The sequence below is a fragment of the Loxodonta africana genome, unplaced genomic scaffold, assembly GCF_030014295.1.
Source record: "Loxodonta africana isolate mLoxAfr1 unplaced genomic scaffold, mLoxAfr1.hap2 scaffold_126, whole genome shotgun sequence".
Lineage (NCBI taxonomy): Eukaryota > Metazoa > Chordata > Mammalia > Proboscidea > Elephantidae > Loxodonta > Loxodonta africana.
In genome coordinates this window covers 290699-312694 of record NW_026974887.1, presented here as the reverse complement: position 1 = coordinate 312694, position 21996 = coordinate 290699, and the positions used below count along the sequence as shown (strand labels likewise).

General features: G+C 43.4%; 1 long non-coding RNA gene across 1 annotated transcript in view; it reads left to right on the top strand.

Annotated features, from left to right (window-relative positions):
• The first annotated feature begins 1782 nt into the window (after positions 1-1782).
• Positions 1783-21996, top strand: part of LOC135229189 (uncharacterized) — a 58987-nt gene continuing 38773 nt past the window's right edge. The window contains exon 1 of the long non-coding RNA XR_010319961.1: positions 1783-1892. This is a non-coding gene — a long non-coding RNA (uncharacterized LOC135229189). The remainder of the gene's footprint in view (positions 1893-21996) is intronic.

Genomic DNA, 21996 nt, shown 5'->3' with positions numbered 1-21996 from the left:
ACTGAGTTTTTGGTAATTTACTATGGCAGCCCTAGAAAATGAATACAGAGCCCTTCACCAAGAACAAGTCAAGTTAGCACCAAAAATGCTCCTGTAAGGGTAGCCACGTAACATGAGACATGGCAGTTTTAAAAAGTATGAAGTAAAACTCTCAGCTTTGACAGACAAAGAGCTCCTCTAAGACTAAGTTCACTGCTGTTGAGTCGATTCTATCTCATAGCGACCCTAAAGGACAGAGTAGAATTGACCCACAGGGCTTCCAAGGAGTGGCTGGTAGATTCGAACTGCTTGAATAAGTATTGTGAAAAAATACAACCCTGACACACAACTTTTCTGAGCTTAGTATTAAAACAAAACAAAACAAAGTCGCTATCGAGTGGATTCTGACTCATAGGGACCCTATAGGACAGAGTAGAGCTTCCCCACAGGGTTTCCAAGGAGCGACTGGTAGATTCAAACTGCAGACCTTTTGGTAGCACCCAAATGCATAATCATCGCACCACCAGTGGCTTTCAAATCAGCTATAGGCTGATGATCTCCAAATTCTTAGAACCTGGAAAACTACTCTACCTCAGAGTGGTATCCACAGCTGGGAACTGTTCTCCACACTTGGATGACCTCAGACATCCAAATCTAACATGTCCAGAAAAAATCTTTTGGTCATTTTCTCAAGTTTGTTCCTCCATGGTTTTCCACATGGTAGAGAATGGCTCTGGTGACCATGCTCTCATGGTAGCCTGAATTCTAGAAGTCACCTTTGATTCTCCATTCCCCTCATCCCGTACGTCTGATCCACCAGCAATTCTTGGCAGCTCAAGCTCCAAAGTACACCTCAAGCCTGCCCACTGTTCCCACCTGCACTACCACCATCACTCCTCACCCTGACCACTGCAGAAGCATCCTGACTGGTCCTCTGTATTTGCTGTCTTCAAGTTCTCCTGGGCTACAGTTAATTCCTGGGACACATTCTTTCTCAAGACCATTGAACAATAGAAGGAGAAGGGCATTTAGTTGTATGCTACCTCCTCCGCTTGAGCTGCACGCCCCTCAGAAATCACTTTTCACTGTCCACTCTATAATGTCTCTATTCCAATTTCCTGTCTTTGGCCGCACTGCTTTGATAGCGTGCATGGATGTGTGCTTCAGGGGTCATGTAGACAGCTGCTTGGAGGAATTTTTCTTAGTACAATCATGGTTGTGTGCCATCAAGAGATTCTGACTCATATCAACCCTGTACGACAGCTTAGAACTGCCTCACAAGGTTTCCTAGGTTGCAGTCTTTATGGCGCAGCCCTGGTGGCACCGTGGTTAAGAGCTCGGCTGCTAACCAAAGGGTGGGCAGTTCGAATCCACCAGTTGGTTCTTTGCAGAAAGACATGGCAGTCTGCTTCTGTAAAGACTTACAGTCTTAGAAACCCTATGGGGCAGTTCTGCTCTGCCCTATAGGGTCACTATGAGTCGGAATTGATTCAACAGCAACTGGTTTGGATTTTGTTTGGTTAGAATCTTTATGGGAGCCCATCTCCAGATCTTTTCAACTTCTGAGCTGGTGGGTTCCAACGGCCCACCTTTCAGTTAGCCAAGCACTTAACCGTTGCACCTCCAATACTTAACTCTGCGCCGGAGAGGGCCCTCTCCTGACGTCTCCTGTCTCCTCACCCCGTACACCTAGGCCTTGTCCTTGCTTCTAGACCCCACCCTCCCCTCTGGAGGCCCAACCCCCCCACGCCCGCCCCACACCCGGGCCGCTGGGCGGGGCCGGCAGCCATGTTCCTCGCCGTCCAGCCAGTTACTCCCGGAAGTGCTGGGACGGGTGGTGAGGGGCCCGGGCAGGTGGCGCGCCTTACAGCGGACGGTGTTCGTGCTGCTTTCTGTGCTGTATTTTCTGAAAGGTATGAAACTCCGGCAGCTGGGTGGAGGGACCCGCTCCCAGACTGAACAAGCCCGGCCCCTCGAAGGTGTGGAGGGAAGGCGCCAGGAGGGCGGGTCCCAGTCCCAGCAGTCCGTGGGCTCCAGAGGTTGGGGAGTCCGGACGTTGGGTTAGCAGCTGGCATCGCCCCCTCCGGGGTACCCCGTCCCGAGTGATCCCCAGGGGCGGATGCGGCGCGGGGGCGGGCGGACGCAGCCACTCTAGGGGCTGCAAGAGGGAGCCTCTGGCCCGGGAGACTCAGCTGGTCTGCGAATTTGCATCCCCGTGGATTTGCGGGGGGGGGGGTCTAGCCGCGGGATCCAGCTGCGGAGTGCCCTCGGGCCTGGGGGCTTGAAGGGCTTGGGGAGAAAGGCTGTGTCCAGGGCTGCGCCAAGGTCCCTACTCTGCCCGGGGAGGGTTTGCGGGCCAAGCTGGGGGATGGGCGCCTGTCCCCCCGCCCCCCACCTGCTCCCTGTGCCAGGGGGGAAACCAAGGCCCAGAGTTCGCCCGGGGGGGTGAGATTCCAGACTGAGGGCGGGGCACTCGCCCCCATTCGTCCTCCCACCTCCACCAGACTCCGTAGGGTGCCAGGGACAGGGGAGAGAGGGATCCCCCGCCCAAGGCCATGCTGCCCCTTATTGTTTTGGGTGCTGTGCCTGGGAGGCTGAGGCACCCCGCGCCCGCGCCCGCGCCGGCTGGTCTACTCTCCGGGCTGGGTCGTCGGCTTGGCCCCGGCCCCACCTGGAAAGGAAGGGGTCCTGGGAATCTGTGGAGCAGCGTGGGGATCCTACTCCTTGTGGATGCAGCAGCGATTCAGTGTCTGTTAACAGTGTGGATGCCGGGTCCCGCTCCCCCTCTGGGTGCCGGGGGTGGGGGTAGCAGGAAGGGGTCCTGAGCAACCAGGTCGTTTGTTAACTTAAACATTTGTGCGGCGCTGTGTACCGGTCGCTGTGGACGCGATCTCTGGTGCTGAGGGGATTTGAGGGTTCCTCACACTGGCGGGATTTGGAGCCTCTACCCTGGTGGCAGTGGGTTCAGTGGGTTACCCTGGTGGCGTAGTGGTTAAGTGCTAAGGCTGCTAGCCAAACGATTGGCAGTTCGAATCCACCAGGCGCTCCTTGGAAACTCTGTGGGGCAGTTCTACTCTGTCCTATTGGGTCGCTGTGAGTCAGAATTGACTCCACGGCAGCGTGTTTTTTTTTTTTTTTTTTTTTTTTACGTTGGAGGAGATTAGGTGTCTCTCGGGCTGACTTTTGAAGGTCTGGAGCTGGCCGTTTATGAGGGTTTATAAGGGTTTTAAGCGCTCCGGCCATGGGCACCAACCCGATCTTCCAGCCCCTGCGGACGGACTGCCCCCCCCCCGCCCCGGGGGGATTGGCTGCTCTGGGACCCCGATCCCAGAGGGCAGTGAGAAGCTGACAAACGTGAGTGATGCCCTGCAGGCTCCAGTCGGCGGGGCAGCCCTGCTCACACGGTCTCAATACGGGCAGTCGGCTTCGTGCTTGGGGGGTGGTTTCCGGATGTTCACTCGTGTCCCCCCACCCCGTGCAGGGCGACAACTCTGCTCTGGACGGGGACCTAGTAGAGGCCTGCAGGGCATCAGGGTGTGGAGGGGCAGAGCTTGGGCGGGGAGGGCGCGGCCCTGCAGGTTCCTGTACGTGACCACGGCAGGGGGATGCGGGTCCTGAAGGCTGGGCCTGGTCGAGGACCCACTAGGTCTCGCAGAAGGAGTGGGTTAGGATAATAACAGCATTAATGGGAGTATTGAGAGAGCGCCCTGGGGCGTTGGGTCCCTCGGGAAGAAAAGCTTCTGCTATCGCCACTGGAGCGGTACCCAGGTCGGTCCCGGCTTAGGTCCAGGAGGTTCCCATACTCAGAGGGCCTGGTGGGCAGAACAGAACCGGCGGTGCGCACGCCCTCTCGCGGCCTTGCACCGAATCGCTGAAGTTTAGTGACAGGCGATTCTAAGCCATGGTTTTGGAACTGAATAGTGAAGCAGAGCAAAGAAATGATGCAGTGCCTTGATGGAACCGGTGGAGACAACAAGAAGCAAAGCACAGCTCAAACTTCAAAATTCCACTGAGTGTTAGTACGATTTGGAGGGAGAAAATAGACGGAGAGTCGAGAGGCCCAGAGATGCAGAAGGGTTGGAGGATTAGGGTTAGGGGTTAGGGTTTGGTGCTAGGGGTCCAGGTTTGGGGGTTAGAGGTTTGGGAGTCAGGTTTAGGGGTATAGGTTTTAGGTGGTTGGGGGTTGGGGTTAGGGCTGGGGTTACTAGGCTAGGGCACAAGTGGTTTAGGGTTAGGGTTAGAGTGAGGCTGAGGTTGATTCCCAGTCTTGTGTACCGTCTCTTCCTTCACCAGAGTTACCACATATGTGTCGTTTAGTTGGAAACCCTGATGGCGTAGTGGTTAAGAGCCACCGGTGCTAACCAAAGGCCTGCAGTTCAAATCCACCAGGCGCTCCTTGGAAACTCTATGGGGCAGTTCTAATCTGTCCTATAGGGTCGCTATGAGCTGGAATCAACTCGACGGCGGTGGGTTTGGTTTTTTTGGTTATTGTTTAGTTGGCTTTTCTCTACCCACTCTTCGTCTCCCTAGTGAACATCAAAGATTGTTTCTGTGCGTAAATGTTTTCATGATAGTGGTCACTTACTCTATATGTCGTTTTGTGATTGACTTAGTGTGATGCGCTCCAGATTCATCCATGGTGTGAGATGTTTCGGAGATTCATCATTGGTCTTTACTGTCGTGTAGTGTTCCACTGTGTGTATGTACCGTAGTTTGTTTATCCGTTCCTCTGTGGATGAGCACTTAGGTTGTTCCCATCTTTTTGCTACTGTGAATAATGTTGCAGTGAACACGGGTGTGCATATGTCTATTCCTGTGACTGCTCATGGTAACCCTGGTGGCTAGTGGTTAAGTGCTATGGCTGCTAACAAAAAGGGTTAGGGTTTGGGCTTAGGGATGTTAGGGTTAGGGTTGTTAGAGTTAGAGTCCTTAGGGTTTGGTTTAGGGGTTGGGGTTTGGGGGTTAGAGTTTAGGGTTGGGTTTTTTGGTTAGGGTTTTTGGGTTGGGGTTAGGTGTTAGGTTTAGGGTTTGAGGTTAGAGTTTGGAGTTACAGGTTAGGTGTTAGGGGTTGCAGTTTGGGGTTTAGGGTTTTGGGGGTTTAGGGTTTTGTGGTTTAGTCATTAGGGTTTGGGTTAGGTTTTAGGGATTTAGGTTTAGGCTTGGGGTTGGGTTTGTTTGGGATTTGTGGGTTGGGGTTAGAGGGTGGGTGTTAGAGGGTTGGGGTTTAGAGTTTGGGGGTTAGAGATTGAGGGAGTCAGGGTGAGGGGTTAGAGGGTGAGGGGGTTAGAGGTTGAGAAGATTATAGAGTGAGGGAGTGAGAAGGTGAGGGTGTGAGGGGGTGAAGGTTAGGGTTTAGGGTTAGAGGGTTTAGGCTTAGGGTTCAGAGGCTTAGGGTTGGGGGTTAGGGTTTGGGGGTTCAGAGGTTGGGGTTGGTGTTGTGGTTAGGGTTAGAGGGTTAGGGTTAGAGGGTTAGGGGTATAGTTTAGAGGTTTAGGGTTACTGGTTAGGGCTAGGGTTTAGGGGTTCAGGTTTAGGGGTTTGGGATGGGTTTGGGGTAAAGTTTTAGGGTTTAGGGTTAGAGGGTTAGGTTTAGGGCTTAGGGCTTAGAGTTTAGGGTTTTAGGACTTAGGGTTTAGGGCTTAGGGCTTAGAGCCTAGGGTTTAGGCCTTAGGGTTTAGGGTTTAAGGCTTAGAGTGAGGGTTAGGGCTGGGGGCTGGGGTTAGGGTGTAGGTTTTAGGGTTTAGAGTTAGGGTATTAGGGTTAGATGACTTAGGCTTTAAGTTAGGGTTTAGGGGTTAGTGGTTGGGGTTAAGGGTGTTAGTGTTTAGGGTTTTGGCATTTAGGATGTTAGGGTTAAATGTGTTAGGGCTAAGGGTGTTAGGGTTTCGCGTGTTAGGGTTTTAAGTGTTATGGTTTAGGGTTTAGGGTTGTGTTAGGGTTAGGCTTAGGCTCATTCTTAGGTTTAGGGCTAGGGATTTGAGGTTTAGTGTTTGGGGTTGGGTTTGGGGGTTGGGGTTAGAGGGTTAGGGTTAGAGGGTTAGAGTTAGAGGGTTAGGGTTTTGGGTTAGGGTTTCAGGTTAGCATTAGAGGGTTAGGGTTCGAGGGTTAGGGCTAGAGTAGTTAGGGTTAGGGTCGTTAGGGTTAGGGTTGTTAGGGTTAGGGTGGTTAGGGTTTAGGGTTAGGTGTTAGGGTTTAGGGCTTACGGTTAGGTTTTGGGTTTCGGCTTTGGGGCTTGAGGTTTGGGTTTAGGGTTTCGGGCTTAGAGTATAGGGTTTAGTGTGTATGGTTTTTGTGTGTAGTGTTTTGGGGTGTAGGTGTTTAGATTGTAGGGTTTAGGGTATATGGTTACGGTTTGGGTTAGGGCTAGAGTTCAGGGTCTTGGTGGTTAGGACCTAAGGGCTTAGGGTCTTAGGGGCTTTGGGGCTCAGGGCTTAGGGGCTAGAGTTAGAGGGCTAAGGCCAGAGGGCCAGAGGGCCAGAGGGCCAGGGTTATGGTTTGATTCCTGGCTGGCAATTTTTTTCCTTCAATATTTTATATAAGTCATCCCATTGCCTTCTTGCCTCCATGATTTCTGCTGAGTAGTCCAAGTTTATTATTATTTACTTTCCTTTGTTGGTGACTTCTTTTATCCCTAGCCTCTCTTAAAATTCTCTTTATATTTGATTTTGGCAAGTTTGATTGTTATATGTCTTGGTCACTTTCTTTTGAGATCTACCGTATGTGGAATTCGATGAGCATCTTTCATGATATCAGGGAAGTTTTCTGCCAACAAATCTTCAACAGTTCCCTCTGTATTTTCTGTTAGCCCTCCCTGTTCTGGTACTCCAATCACTCATAGTTATTTCTCTTGATAAAGTCCCACATGATTCTTTGGATTTCTTCATTTTTTAATTTCTTTTCTCTGGTTTCTCTTCAAATATATTGGTCCCAAGTGCTTTATCTTCAATCTCAGTTATTCTGCCTTCCAGTTCTTCAATTGTGCTCTTCTTACTTTCTGCTGAGTTTTCTATCTCTGTAATTTTATTGTTTATCTTCTGAATCTCTGATTGCAGTCTCTGTATGGTTTCTTGCAGCCTATTAAATTTTTAATTATATTCTTGAGTAACCTTTTTAATTTCTTCAGCTGCTTTATCTGTGTGTTCCATGGCTTGTTCTGCATTTTGCCTCATTTCCTTCCTGATGTCTTTAAGAGTTCTGTATATTAATCTTTTGTATTCTGCATCTGGTAATTCCAGGATTGCACCTTCATCCAGAAGATTCCTTGAGTCTTTGTTCTGAGAGCTTGTTGAAGCAATCATGGGTCAGCTTTTTTTTTATTTCAATAATTTTTGTTGTGTTTTACGTGAAAGTTTACAAATCAAGCCAGTCTCTCACATGAAAACTTATACACAACTTCTTACATATTCCCAATTACTTTCCCCCCAATGGGAGAGCCCACTCCCTCCTTCCACTCTTTCTTTTTGTGGCCGTTTTGCCAGTTTCTAAGCCCCTCTATCCACCCATCTCCCTTCCAGGCAGGAGATACCAACATTGTCTCAAGTGTCCACCCAAACCAAGTAGCTCACGCCTCACCAGCATCCCTCTCCAACCCATTGTCTAGTCCAATCCATGTCTGATGAACTGGCTTTGGGGATGGTTCCCGTACTGGGTAAACGGAAGGTGTGGGGGCCATGATCACTAGAGTCCTTCCAGTCTCAGTCAGACCATTAAGTCTGGTCTTTTTATGAGAATTTGGGGTCTGCATCCCACTGTTCTCCTGGTCCCTCAAGGGATCTCTGTTATGTTCCCTGTCAGGGCAGTCATTGGTTGTGGCCCGGCACTATCTAGTTCTTCTGGTCTCAGGATGATGTAGTCTCTAGTTCATGTAGTCCTTTCTGTCTCTTGGGCTCGTTATTATCTTATGTTCTTGGTGTTCTGCATTCTCCCTTGATCCAGGTGGGTTGAGAATCATTGATGCATCTGAGATGGCCGCTTGTTAGCATTTAAGACCCGAGACGCCACATTTCAAAGTGGGATGCAGAATGTTTTCTTAGTAGATTTTATTATGCCAGTTGACTTAGATGTCCCCTGAAAACATGGTTCCCAAACATGTGCCCTTGCTTTGCTGACCTTTGAAGCGTTCAGTTTATTTAGGAAACTGCTTTGGTTTAGTCCAGTTGTGCTGACCTCCACTGTGTTGAGTGTTGTCCTTCCATTCACGCATAGTAGTTCTTGTCTATCTCTTTAGTAAATACCCCTCTCCTACTCCCCCTCCCTCCCCCCTCTCATAACAACAAAGGAATATGTTCTTCTCAGTTTAAACTATTTCTCAAGATCTTATAATAGTGGTCTTATACACTATTTGACCTTTTGCAACTAATTTCACTCAGCATAATGCCTTCCAGGTTTCTCCATGTTATGAAGTATTTCACAGATTCGTCACTGTTCTTTACCGATGTGTAGTATTCCATTGTGTGAATATACCATAATTTATTTATCCATTCATCCATTGATGGGCACCTTGGTTGGTTCCATCTTTTTGCTGTTGTAAACAGTGCTGCAGTAAACATAGATGTGCATATATCTATTTGTGTAAAGGCTCTTATTTCTCTAGGATATATTCCGAGGAGTGGGATTGCTGGGTTGTATGGTAGTTCTATTTCTAGCTTTTTAAGGAAGCACCAAATTGATTTCCAAAGTGGTTGTATACCATTTTACATTCCCACCAGCAGTGTATAAGTGTTCCAGTCTCTCCACAGCCTCTCCAACATTTATTATTTTCTGTGTTTTGGATTAATGCCAGCCTTGTTGGAGTGAGATGGAATCTCATTGTAGTTTTGATTTGCATTTCTCTAATGGCTAATGATTGAGAGCATTTCCTCATGTATCTGTTAGCTGCCTGAATGTCTTCTTTAGTGAAGTGCCTGTTCATATCCTTTGCCCATTTTTTAATTGGGTTGTTTGTCTTTTTGTGGTTGAGTTTTAGCAGAGTCATGTAGATTTTAGAGATCAGGTGCCGGGCGGAGATGTCTTAGCTGAAAACTTTTTCCCGGTCTGTAGGTGGTCTTTTTACTCTTTTGGTGAAGTCTTTAGATGAGCATAGGTGTTTGATTTTTAGGAGCTCCCAGTTATCTGGTTTCTCTTCGTCATTTTTAGTAATGTTTTGTATTCTGTTTATGCCATGTATTAGGTCTCCTAATGTTGTCCCTATTTTTTCTTCCATGATCTTTATCGTTTTAGATTTTATGTTTAGGTCTTTGATCCATTTGGAGTTAGTTTTTGTGCATGGTGTGTGGTATGGGTCCTGTTTCATTTTTTGCAGATGGATATACAGGTACGCCAGCACCTTTTGTTAAAAAGACTGTCTTCTCCCCAATTAACTGACACTGGGCCTTTGTCAAATATCAGCTGCTCATATGTGGATGGATTTATATCTGAATTCTCAATTCTGTTCCATTGGTCTATGTGTCTGTTGTTGTACCAGTATCAGGCTGTTTTGACTACTGTGGTGGTATAATTGGTTCTAATATCAGGCAGAGTGAGTCCTCTCACTTTGTTCTTTTTTAGTAATGCTTTACTTATCCACGACTTTTTTCCCTTCCATATGAAGTTGGTGATTTGTTTCTCCATCTTTTTAAAAAATGTCATTGGAATTTGGATCGGAAGTGCATTGTATCTATAGATGGCTTTTAGTAGAATGGACAATTTTACAATGTTGTCTTCCTATCCATGAGCAAGGTATGTTTTTCCAATTACGTAGGTTCCTTTTGTTTTTTTGCAGTAGTACCTTGCAGTTTTCTTGGTATAGCGGTTTTAGTTTTTGGTGAGGTTTATTCCTAAGTATTTTATCTTCTTGGGGGCTGCTCTGAATGGTATTCATTTGATGATTTCCTCTTCAATGTTCTTTTTGTTGATATAGAGGAATCAACTGATTTTGTACGTTTATACTGTAACCTGAAACTCTGCTGAACCCTTCTATTTTAATAATTTTCTTGAGGATTCCTTAGGATTTTCTGTGTATAAGATAATGTCGTTGGAAAATAGAAATAATTTTACTTTTTCCTTACCAATCTGGATGCCCTTTATTTCTTTGTCTAGCCCAGTTGCTCTGGCTAGGACCTCTAGCACAATGTTGAATAAGAGCGGTGATAAAGGGGATTCTGGTCTGTTTCCCCTTCTCAAGGGAAATGCTTTCAGGCTCTCCATTTAGGATGATGTTGGGTATTGGCTTTGTACTAATACCCTTTATTATGTTGAGGAATTTTCCTTCTATTCCTATTTTGCTGAGAGTTTTTATCATGAGTGGGTGTTGGACTTTGTCAAATGCCTTTTCTGTATCAATTGATAAAATTATTTGGTTCTTGTCTTTTTTTATGTGGTGGATTACATTAATTGTTTTTCTAATATTGAACCAACCTTGCATACCTGGTATAAATCCCACTTGGTAATGGTGGATTATTTTTTTGATACGTTGTTGAATTCTATTGGCTAGAATTTTGTTGAGGATTTTTGCATCTATGTTCATGAGGGATATAGGTCTGTAATTTTCTTTTTTTGTGTTGTCTTTAGCTGGTTTTGGTATCAGGGTTATGCTGGCTTCATAGAAGGAGTTAGGTAGTATTCCGTCCTTTTCCATGCTTTGAAATACCTTCAGTAGTAGTGGTAAGTCTTCCCTGAAAGTTTGGTAGAACTTTGCAGTGAAGCCGTCAGGTCCAGGGCTTTTTTTTGTTGGGAGTGTTTTGATTACCTTTTCAATCTCTTTTTTTGTTATGGGTCTATTTAGTTGTTCTACTTCAGTGTGTGTTAGTTTAGGTAGGCAGTGTGTTTCTAGGAATTCATCCATTTTTTCTAGGTTTTCAAATTTGTTAGAGTACAATTTTTTGTAGTAATTTGATATGATTGTTTTAATTTCAGTTGCATGTGTTGTGATATGGCCCATCCCATTTCTTATTCGGGTTATTGGTTTCTTTTCCTGTATTTCTTTAGTCAGTCTGGCCAGTGTTTTATCAATTTTGTTAATTTTTTTCAAAGAAGCAGTTTTTGGCCTTGTTAACTCTTTCAATTGTTTTTCTGTTCTCTAATTCATTTAATTTTGCTGTACTTTTTATTTTTTGCTTTCTTCTGGTGCCTGACAGTTTCTTTTGTTGCTCTCTTTCTCTTTGTTCAAGTTGTAGGAACGGTTCTTTCATTTTGGCTCTTCTTTAATATGTGTGCCTTTATTGATATAAATTGACCTCTGAGCACTGCTTTCACCGTGTCCCAAAGGTTTTCATAGGAAGCGTTTTCAGTCTCGTTGAATTCTGTGAATTTCTTTATTCCCTCCTTAAGGTCTTCCATAACCCAGTCTTTTTTGAGCAGGGTATTGTGCAGTTTCCAAGCATTTGATTTCTTTTCCCTGGTTTTTCTGTTATTGATTTTTACTTTTACGGTCTTTTGTTCAGAGAAGATGTTTTGTAATATTTCAGTGTTTTGCATTCTGCAAAGGCTTGTTTTATGACCTAATATGTGATCTATTCTAGAGAATGTTTCATGTGCACTAAAAAAAAAATTATACTTTGCAGCTGTTGGGTGGAGTGTTCTGTATAAGTCTATGAAGTGAAGTTGTTTAATTGTAACAATTAGATCTTCTGTGTCTCTATTGAGCTTCTGACTGCATTTCCTACCCTTCACCGAGAGTGTTGTGTTGAAGTCTCCTACCATAATTGTGGAGGTGTCTATCTCACTTTTTAATTCTGTTAACGTTTGTTTTATGAATGTTGCGGCTCTATCATTGGGTGCATAAATATTTAATATGGTTGTATCTTCCTGGTAAATTGTCCCTTTAATCATTACGTAGTGTCCTTCTTTATCCTTTGTGGTGGATTTAACTTTAAAGTCTGTTTTGTTGGAAATTAATATTGCCTCTCCTGCTCTTTTTTGATTGTTGTTTGCTTGATATATTTTTATCCGTCCTTTCAGTTTTAGTTTATTTGTGTCTCTAAGTCTAAGGTGTGTCTCTTTTATGCAGCATACAGACTGATCGTGTTTTTTTATCCAGTCTGCAACTTTCTGTCTCTTTATTGGTGAATTTAGTCCATTTACATTAAGTGTAATTATAGATAAGTATGAGTTTAGTGCTGTCATTTTGTTGCCTGTTTTTGACAATTTCATTTTTCCATTTACTTTTTTGTGTTGAGTTTTCTTTGTAGAATGTGTGTTACTCCCTTTTATAGTAGTTGAATTTATTTTGGTGAGTCGTTATGTTTATCTTGGTTTTTATTTTGAAGTATGGAATTGTTAGACCTCATTGTGGTTACCTTAATATTTACCCCAGTTTGACTAAGTAAAAACCTAACTTGTTTCACCCTATATCACCTTGGTTTCCTCTGCATATGTAAGATCTATGCCTCCTGTATTTAGTCCCTCTTTTTTGACTGTTGTAATCTTTTACGTAATGACATCAATGATTCCCTGTTTTGAGTAATTTTTTTTTAATTAATCTTATTTTGTTTTTGTGATTTCCCTATCTGAGTTGATATTAGGATGTTTTGTTCTGTGACCTTGTATTGGTATCTGATATTATTGATTTTCTGACCAAAGAATTTCCTTTAGTAATTCTTGCAGTTTTGGTTTGGTTTTTGCAAATTCTCTAAGCTTGCGTTTATCTGTAAATATCTTAATTTCACCTTCATGTTTTAGAGTTTTGCTGGATGTATGATTCTTGGCTGACAGTTTTTCCTCTTTGAGTGCTCTATATATGTTATCCCATTGCCTTCTTGGCTGCATGGTTTCTGCCGAGTAGTGCAAACTTATTGATTCTCCTTTGTAGGTAACTTTTCGTTTATCCTTGGGTGCTTTTAAAATTTTCTCTTTATCTTTGGCTTTGGCAGGTTTGATGATATGTCTTGGTGATTTTCTTTTGGGATCTATCTTGTATGAGGTTCGATGAGCATCTTGGGTAGATAGCTTTTCATCTTTCACGATGCCAGGGAATTTTTCTGCCATCAGATCTTCCACTATTCGCTCTGTATTTTCTGTTACCCCTCCCTGTCTGGAACTCCAGTCACACGCAAATTATTCTTGATAGAGTCCCCCGTGATTCTTAGGGTTTCTTCATAGTTTTAAATTCTATTATCTGATTTTTCTTCAACTATATTTGTGTCAATTGTCTTATCTTCCAGCTCCCCCACTCTGCATTCCAGTTCCTCGAGTCTGCTCCTCTGACTTCCTATTGAGTTGTCTGATTCTGTGACTTTATTGTTAATCTTTTGGATTTCTGAATGCTATCTCTCTATGGATTCTTACAGCTTATTAATTTTTTCACTATGTTCTTGAATGATCTTTTGGATTTCTTCAACTGCTTTATCCGTGTATACCTTGGTTTTTTTGTAGATTGCCTTATTTCATTTGTGAGGTCATTCCTGATGTCTTGAAGCATTCTGTATACAATTTTTTTTTTATTCTACATTTGGCAATTCTAGGAATGTATCTACATCCGGGAATGATTTTGATTCTTTGATTTGGGGCTTTGTAGAAGCAATCATGGTCAGCTTCTTCATGTGATTTGATGTCGACTGCTGTCTCTGAGCCATCTATAAGATTTTGTAATATTTTCTTTTATATTTGCTCACTGAGTCTTGTTGTTTTGTTTTGTTACAATACACCCACATGGGCTACTAGATTGTGGTATCGTGATTGCTGTAGCTTTTGAATCACTTACGTCCTATTACCAGCTTGCCTGAGCTGTTACCAGGTATATAAGTGTATGAGTCCATTCACTATTCTTGAATAGAATCAGCTCAGGTGTCCTGATAGCTGGTCACCTAGTGTGTGGTGTAGGCTCTCACCTATTATCTTAGAGGAGTAGTGGTGATGGTTGTATGTGCCAGTTTCTATTAGTGGCAGGGGGTCACATTTCGAGGAGGGCAGGATGCTGACAGCCTTCCTTCAAGTGTCAGTGAGGTAGGTGTGGCTCTATTCTCTAGAGTGCTCTGGTGGGTGAGCTCTGCAGCTGTATCTTAGGCACCCAATACTTGGGTAGACGTCACTATTCTCAGACCCCTCTAGCAGGTGGCTAGGTGGTGTGGGTGGAGTTTCAGCCTTCTTTTCGCTGGTGTGGACCAGTGAGGGCTCTGTTTAATAGGTACAGAGGTATCTGACCTCCAAAACTTGCCTTTCCATTGCTGAGCTAAAACAATTATGGTCAGATCTCTATCAGAATTGCCTCTGCATTATAATAGCCACCTAGTTACCTGTAGGGTGAAAGCCAAAGACTATGGGTCTCTTAATGCCTGGATGGAGCTGATTCTGTATTGTTAATTGCAGCTTAGGGAAGTCAGGGAAGGATTTTTTCTTTGATTGTTAAATGGTACTTTTCTCAGGCCAGGAGAATGGGTTAGAAAAGAAAGAAGAAAAAAAAAATCGAGCAGTGCACTTCACTCTCTGGCACAGGGAATTCCAGTCTTAATGAAGCTGGCTGGGGCAATGAGGGGTGGAATCAGATATATAGAAGAGAGTAGCCTGGCAAAATATACAAAGTTACTTATGTTGTTTGGTGAGGACTGTTTTTTCTGAGATTCCAGAGCGTTGTGTAGCTTGCGTGTGCTGGCTGTATCCCTGCTGAGACTGTCCCAGAGGGTTAGGGTTAGCGTCCATGCTCACACCATCTCAGGAAGCCACAATCAGCTCCCCTACACTTAGTCCAACACCCAGCACCAAGGTTTCCTTTCTGGGGCGCTGCACTCCAGGCTCCAAAACCAGTTGCTGCTTCCCCGTGGTTTTTCATTTCCCTGCCAGCCGCGTCTGTGTGGAGCCTGTGTGTGCTGCCTGGGTCCCCTCTGAGGTTGGTCCTGAGGTTAGGCCTACATCCGTGCTTCCCTGTCTCAGTAAGCCACAATCAGCCCCACCACTCTGACACCAGGAAACCGCGAGGGCTCAATGCTGTGGCGTGGGACTCTGGCTCCGGAAGCGGTCGCTGCTGCAGTGTGGCTTTTCACTCCCCTGTCACTCAGGTCAACTCCTTAGCTCTGTGTTTGATGGTCAGGGTTTGTAGATTGTCCTTTATGTAATTAATTCACTTGTTTTTTCAAGTCTTTGTTTCAAGAGGGATAAGCGGAAGCTTCTACCTAGTCAGCCATCTTGGTCCTGCCCCCGTGTCTGCCTCTTTATGTGATTTGATATTGACTGTTGTCTCTGAGCCATCTATAAGTTATTGTATTAGTTTGTTTTATGCTTGCTTTTTGTATCCTAGCTTCTTCCTTTGTTTAGTTTTGGTATACCCAGATAAGCTGCTTGAGTGCGTTAGGTTGATTATTTTCACCTTTGAAGCTCTAATGTACTATCACCAGATGGCTAGCACTGTTACCAGGTATAGGAGCCTAGGAGTTCATTTATTTTTCTTGTATGGATTCAACTCAGGTGCCCAGGTAGTTGGTCATAAAGTGTGTGGTACAGGCTCTGTCCTACAGTCTTAGAGGGGCAGGGGTTATTGGTGTAGGCAGAAGTATCTGGCTGCAGTAGGGGGTCAGGCTCTGATCAAGGCAGGGGTCTGACAGCTGTGCTCTGAGTGTCTGTGAGGAAAGTGCATCCCTGTTCTGTAGAGCACACGGGTGGGTTCTGCAGAAGGGCGGTGGGTACCCAATGCTTTTGGTTGTAAGTTCTGGGCGGTACTACTTACCCTTGGAGCCCTGTCACAGGTGGCCAGGTATTGTGGGTGGAGCCACCAGTCCTTAGGCCCCTGATGTGGGTAGGTGAAGACCCTGTTTAATAGGCAAAGCAGTGTCAAACATCAAACACCCATCTTTCCACCGTCCAGCTGAAACCATTGCAGTCTGGCAACAAGGGCCTATTCTCCTGAAATGGGCCCACGCAGGTCCATGCTGGGGTGAAAAATATTCAAAGCCCATGGACCGTTTGTGCCTGAACAAGAGCTACTTCTGTCCTGAGCTCCCCAGCTTAATTGAGCTGGCAGATTATCTTTCCCCCAGTTGTGAACTTATACCTTCTTCAAGGACGGAAGAATGGCTCAGAGTGCTACCGGGGCCTATCTCAGGCCCAGGGAAGTTGACGGCCACTGAAACCGGCTTGGGAGTTTGAGGAGTGGTAAAATAAACACAAGTAATTAGCTTTTGCCGAGAGTGCCATTCTTCTCTTGTTCTGGAGGTGTGAGTAGTCTGTGCAACTAGCTGTCTTTCCCTGAGTGAAGCGCCTCTGGAACGCTACTGCCAGCCTCACTGCAGTCGCTCCAGGGAATGGTGCCTGAGGGTTCCTGGCAATTCAGGTCCAGTAACTCCTCTCCCCTTCCAAATAGTCTCTCCCTCCCCCTGCCGTTGAGTCCATTTTCTAACTTTGCCTTTGATGTTCAGGGTTCCTAGCTTGTCATAAATATAATCGCTTCACTTGTTTTTTCGGGTCTTTTTTGTAAGAGGGATCACTGGCAGCATCTCCCTACTCTGCCATCTTGGCCTCGCCTCTCTAATATAATCAACAATTTTTTTTAAAAAGAAAGAAAAGAGTGAAACCTGTAGAAACAACAAATAACAGAATGAGATCCACAGAAAAACTAGATATTTGAACTATCAGACAAAGACAGTGAAATAACTCTATTATGTTCAAAGAAATAAAGGCAAGACTTAGAAATTTGGCAAAAAACTAGAAACTACGAAAAAGATCAACTTAGAAAGTCAACTGAAAACTATAGCTGAAGTTAAAATCTTAATGTATGTATATAACAGCAGATTACAAATGCTGAAGAGAGATTTAGTGAACTGGAAGACATGTTGGAAGAAAATACAGGCAAAGACAAAAGGAAAAATATATATAATATAAAAAGGAATAAGATACAGAGAATACAATGAGAATATCTAGCATAAAATACTTTAAGAAGGAAGAAAAAGAATGAGGCAGAAAAACTGAGATCATGGCTGAGAATTTTCCTCAAATGATTAAAGATATCAAGTCACAGATTCTAGAAGACTTACAAAACCCAAACCAAAAAAAAAAAAAAAAAAAAAGAACAAAGCCACTGCTGTCAAGTTGATTCTGACTCAAAGCGACCCTACAGGACAGAGTAGAACTGCCCCGTAGAGTTTCCAAGGAGCGCCTGGTGGATTCGAACTGCTGACCTTTTGCTTAGCAGCCGTAACGCTTAACCCCTACGCCACCAGGGTTTCCTCATAAGACCCATGTAGGGTAAATACAAAGAAATTCATAGTAGGACTGCTGAAGCTAAAGACAAAAAACCCCACAAAAAGCAAATAATTGAACACTACTAAAAGATTATCTTTAAAGGACAAACAAAGAAACTGACCGATGACTTCTGTACAGAAATAGTGAAAACCGTAAGACAATAAGATGGTATATTTAAATTACAGAGAGAAAATCCATGGCAACCCAGAACTCTATGCTGAGGAAAAACATCCTTCATGAACGAGCAAAGACCTTTTGTTTTCAGACAAACAAAACCTAGATAAGTTAACATCAGCATGCCCACATTAAAGAAAATTCCAAAGGTATTCTTCAAGCAGAAAGAAAATAGGGTAAAAGGCTTAAGATGCAAGAAGGAATGAAAGTTAATGAAATGGGTAAAAATAGAGGATTACTGACTGCATAACATAATAAGAATAGACTTTATTGGGTTTAAAATATGTAAGAAATTAAAATGTATGATAACGACAGCATTTTGACTTTTATGGCTTTATGGTCAGGAAACATGCTGTGTAATATTTTGATGTCTTGGATTCTGTTAATGCTTGCTTTGTGGCCTAATACGTGGTCTATTCTCAAGAATGCTCCATGAGCGTTAGAAAAGAAAGTTTACTTGACTACCGTTGGGTGAAGTGTTATGTTTAAGTCTATGAGATCAAGTTGGCTGATTGTGGTATTTAGGTCTTCCGTGTCTTTATTGAGCTTGTTTATGGATATCCTGTCTGTCATCAGAAGCGGTATGTTGAAGTCTTCGACTATTATTGTGGAGCTATTTCTCTTTTCAATGCTGTTTGAGTTTGTTTTATGTGTTTTGGAGCCCTGTCATTGGGTATGTAAGTATTTATTATGATTTTGTCTTCCTGGTATATTGACCCTTTAATCATTATATAGTGTATTTCCTTTTCCTTTGTGGCGGATTTTACTTTAAAGCCTGTTTTATCAGAGATTAATATTGCCACTCTTATTTTTTATTGTTGTCTGCTTGATATATATATATATATATCCATTCTTTGAGATTTAGTTTGTTTATGTCTTTGAGTCTATGGTGTGTCTCTTGCAGTCTGCATACAGACGGATCATGTTTTTTAATCCATTCTGCTACTCTCTGTCTCCTTATTGGTGCAATTAAACCATTTACCTTTATCATAATTATTCATAGTTATGAGTTTAGTGCTGTCATTTTCTTCTTTTTTGTGAATGTCTTGTTGACATTTTCCTTATTCCACTTAATTTTCTCTGTTGAGTCATTGTTCTTTGTGCATTTTCTTTTCATCCTCTTCATTTTTGTTGCCTTTGTATTTACTGCTAATTAATTTTTTCTGTGCTGAATCGTTTTTCTTTTTAGTCTTTCATCTTTTTCCTTGTTGTTGCTTTTGTATTTGCCGAAAATTTATGTTTTCCTTGTTTTAATGTGTAGGATTGTTAGTTTCCTTTGGGTTACCTTAACATTTACCTCTGTTTTTCTAAATTTAAACCAATCTTTTATTTCTTTATATCGTCTTGACTTCCTCTCCATATGAAAGATCTATGACTACATTATTTAGTCCCTCTTTTTTCTCTTAATGTTGTCATCTTTTACAGATCGATGTCTCTGTTTCTACATTTTCAGTGTTTTAGCTTTGATTTATTTGTGACATCCCTACGTGGGTTGATATCTGGTTGTTCTGTCCCGTGTTCTAGTCTTGGGTTGTTAGCTGATGTTATTGATTTTCTAACTGGAGAACTCCCTTTATTATTTCTTGTCATATTGGTTAGGTTTTTAAAAATTCCCTAAACTTCTGCTTATCTGGAAATGTCCTAATTTTACTGTCACATTTGAGGGACAGTTTTGCTGGATATATAGTTCTTGGCAGGCAATTTTTTTTTTTTTTTCCTTCAGGGCTTTGTATATGTCCTTCTTGCCTGCATGGTTTCTGCTGAGTAGTCCGAGCTTAGTCTTACTGACCCTTCTTTATAGGTGACTTTTTGTTTATCCCTAGCTACTCTTAAAATTCTCTCTTTATATTTGGTTTTGGCAAGCAAGATTATTATATGTCCTGGTGACTTTATCTTGGCATCTACCTTGGGTGAGGTTCAGTAAGCATCTTGGATAGATATCTTCTTATCTTTCACAAGATCAGCGAAGTTTTTAGCCAAGAAGTCTTCAACAATTCTCACTGTGTTTTCTGTTATCCCTCCACCCCCTGCCCCGATTCTGGTGTTCCAATCACTCTCGATAGAATCCCGCATAATTCTTAGAGTTTCTTCAATTTAAAAAAATTACTTTATCTGATTTTTCCTCAAATAAGTTGGCATCAAGAGCTTTATCTTCAGTCTCACTAATTCTGACTTCCAGTGCCTCAATTCTGTTCCTCTCATTTTCTATTGGGTTGTCTAATTCTGAAACTTTATTGTTACTCTTTTGGATTTGCTTGCTGTCTTTCTATGGATTCTTGCAGCCTGTTACATTTGTCATTATACTCTTGTGTAACTTTCTTAAGTTCCTCTATTGTTTTATCTGTGTGTTCCTTGGCTTGTTCTTCGTTTTGCCTGATCTCCTCCTGGATCTCTTGAAGGGCTCGGTCTATTAATCTTTTAAATTCTACCTGCAGTAATTCCTGGAATTTTTTTTCATTTGGAAGTTTTCTTGATTTGTTGTTTTGGGAGCTTCCTGAATCCATCATGGTCTGCCTCTTTATGTTATTTGATATTTACACTTGTCTCTGAGCCATCAATGAGTTATTATATTCATTTATTTTATGTTTGCATACTGAGTCGGAACCTACTTGATGGCACTGGGTTTGGTTTTGTTGTTGTTGTATTGTGTCCTAGTTTCTTGTTTTATTTTAATATGCCCAAATAGGCTGCTTGGTTGAGCTAGTTTGATTATTGGCACCTTTGAAGCTCTTACATCCTGTCACCAGGTGATCAGAGCTGTTACTAGGTATGTGAGCCTAGGAGCCCTTTTACTTTTCTTGTATGGATTCAGCTCAGTTGTCCACATAGTCGGTCACCAAGTGTGTGGTTTAGGCTCTCACCTACAGTCCTGCATATAGACAGGGTTGATTGGTGTAGGTACAGGTGTCTGGCTACTATGGGGGGAATGACTGCCCCTGAGTGTCTGGGAGGAAAGCATGTCCCTGTTCCCTAGAGCACATAGGTGTGTGGGTTTTGCAGCCAGACCATGGTCACCCAATGCTGTTGGTTGTAAGGACTGGCATTCACCACTTATTCTTGGACTCCTGAATTGGGTGGCTAGGTGACGTGGGTGGAGCCACCAACCCTCAGGTCACTGATGTGGGTAGGTGAGGACCCTGTTTAATTGGCAGAACATTGTCAAATATCCCAAACCTGCCACTCCACTTTATAGCTGATACAGTTGAAAACAGGCTTCAGGTATATACCCTGTTGTAGTGTGCTAATGAGGGCTTATGCTGTTGAAATGGGCCCACACAGGTCTATGCAAGGGTGAAAGGCACTCAGAGTCTTTGGACCCCTTATGTCTGTGACTTCCCTGAGTTCCTGGCTTAGGGAAGCTGGCAGATTATTTTTTGTTGTTTGTTCCTGCTCCAGGGCATGTGATAGTTCCTACTTCTGGCCCAGGGGACCCAGAAATAGCTGAAGCTGGTCTAAGACTAAAAACAGAGAGGGAGGAAGCAGATAAATGGGAGAGATGTTCTTCCCAAAGGGGATGATTTTTGATTTGTGTGGCATTTTAAATGCATGTACTTATCTTTTGCCAACTTAGCACTGCTTTTCACTGGTTCTGGAGGCTTGTGTAGACTTTCTACCACTCGGTCTCTTCTGATGTGAAAAACATGTCCCGAGCGTCACTGCTTGCGTCACCGCACATGCTATTCAATCCAGCCTGCAGGGTGCTGGTTTCTGCCGGGTCAGATCTGTCCACCTCTCACTGCTTCTGAACCATATCCCCCTCCCCCTGCCACTAAGTCCAATTCTGTAACTTCACCTTTGATGTTCAGGGCTCCTAGATTGTCATATATAATCGATTTACTTCTCTGGGTCTTTGTTATAAGAGGGGCTACACAAAGCATCTGACTATTCTGCCATCTTGTCCCCACCCCTACAAGAGACATTTTTCATCACATTCCTGAATCTGACACTATCACAGAAACTTATCTCTGAGAAAATGAAATAGGGATGAGGCAGTAGGCAGAACAAACCTGTTGGGTTGGAGTCGATTGTGATGCATAATGACCCTATAGGTCAGAGTAGAACTGCCTCATCGGGTTTTCAAGGAGCGGCTGTTGCATTTGAACTACTGGGCCAGAGTATATTTGGAGCACTGGCAGTGCAGTGGTTAAGAACTCAGCTGCTAACCAAAAGCTTGGCAGTTTGAATACATTAGCTGCTCCATGGAAACCCTATGGGGGCAATTCTATTCTGTCCTATAGCGTTGCTATGTGCTGAAATCAATTCACCAGCAATGGGTTTGGTTTTTTGGTTTACACGCCTACATGAGTAAAATTTGTCTTGAATCTCTAAACTTAATTCTAATGTAAGAATGAAATTGTAGCACTTCTCCATAAAGCTTTATCTTAAGTCATCAGGATAAAAACCAAACCCACTGCCGTCGAGTCGATTCTGACTCATCCCGCCCCTAAAGGCAGAGTAGAACTGCCCGATAGAGTTTCCAAGGAGCGCCTGGTGGATTTGAACTGCTGTCCTCTTGGTTAGCATTCGTAGCACTTACCCACTGTGCCACCAGGGTTTCCTCGTCAGGATAAGCCTGTGCTGGTTTATTGGGTACCTTCAGGAATTCTTCATCAGTTATATTCACATTAAGAAGGAAAAAAATATCAGAAGGAACTTCATACATCTTCACCCTTCATTTCATGCAAGATTCAGGTGTGT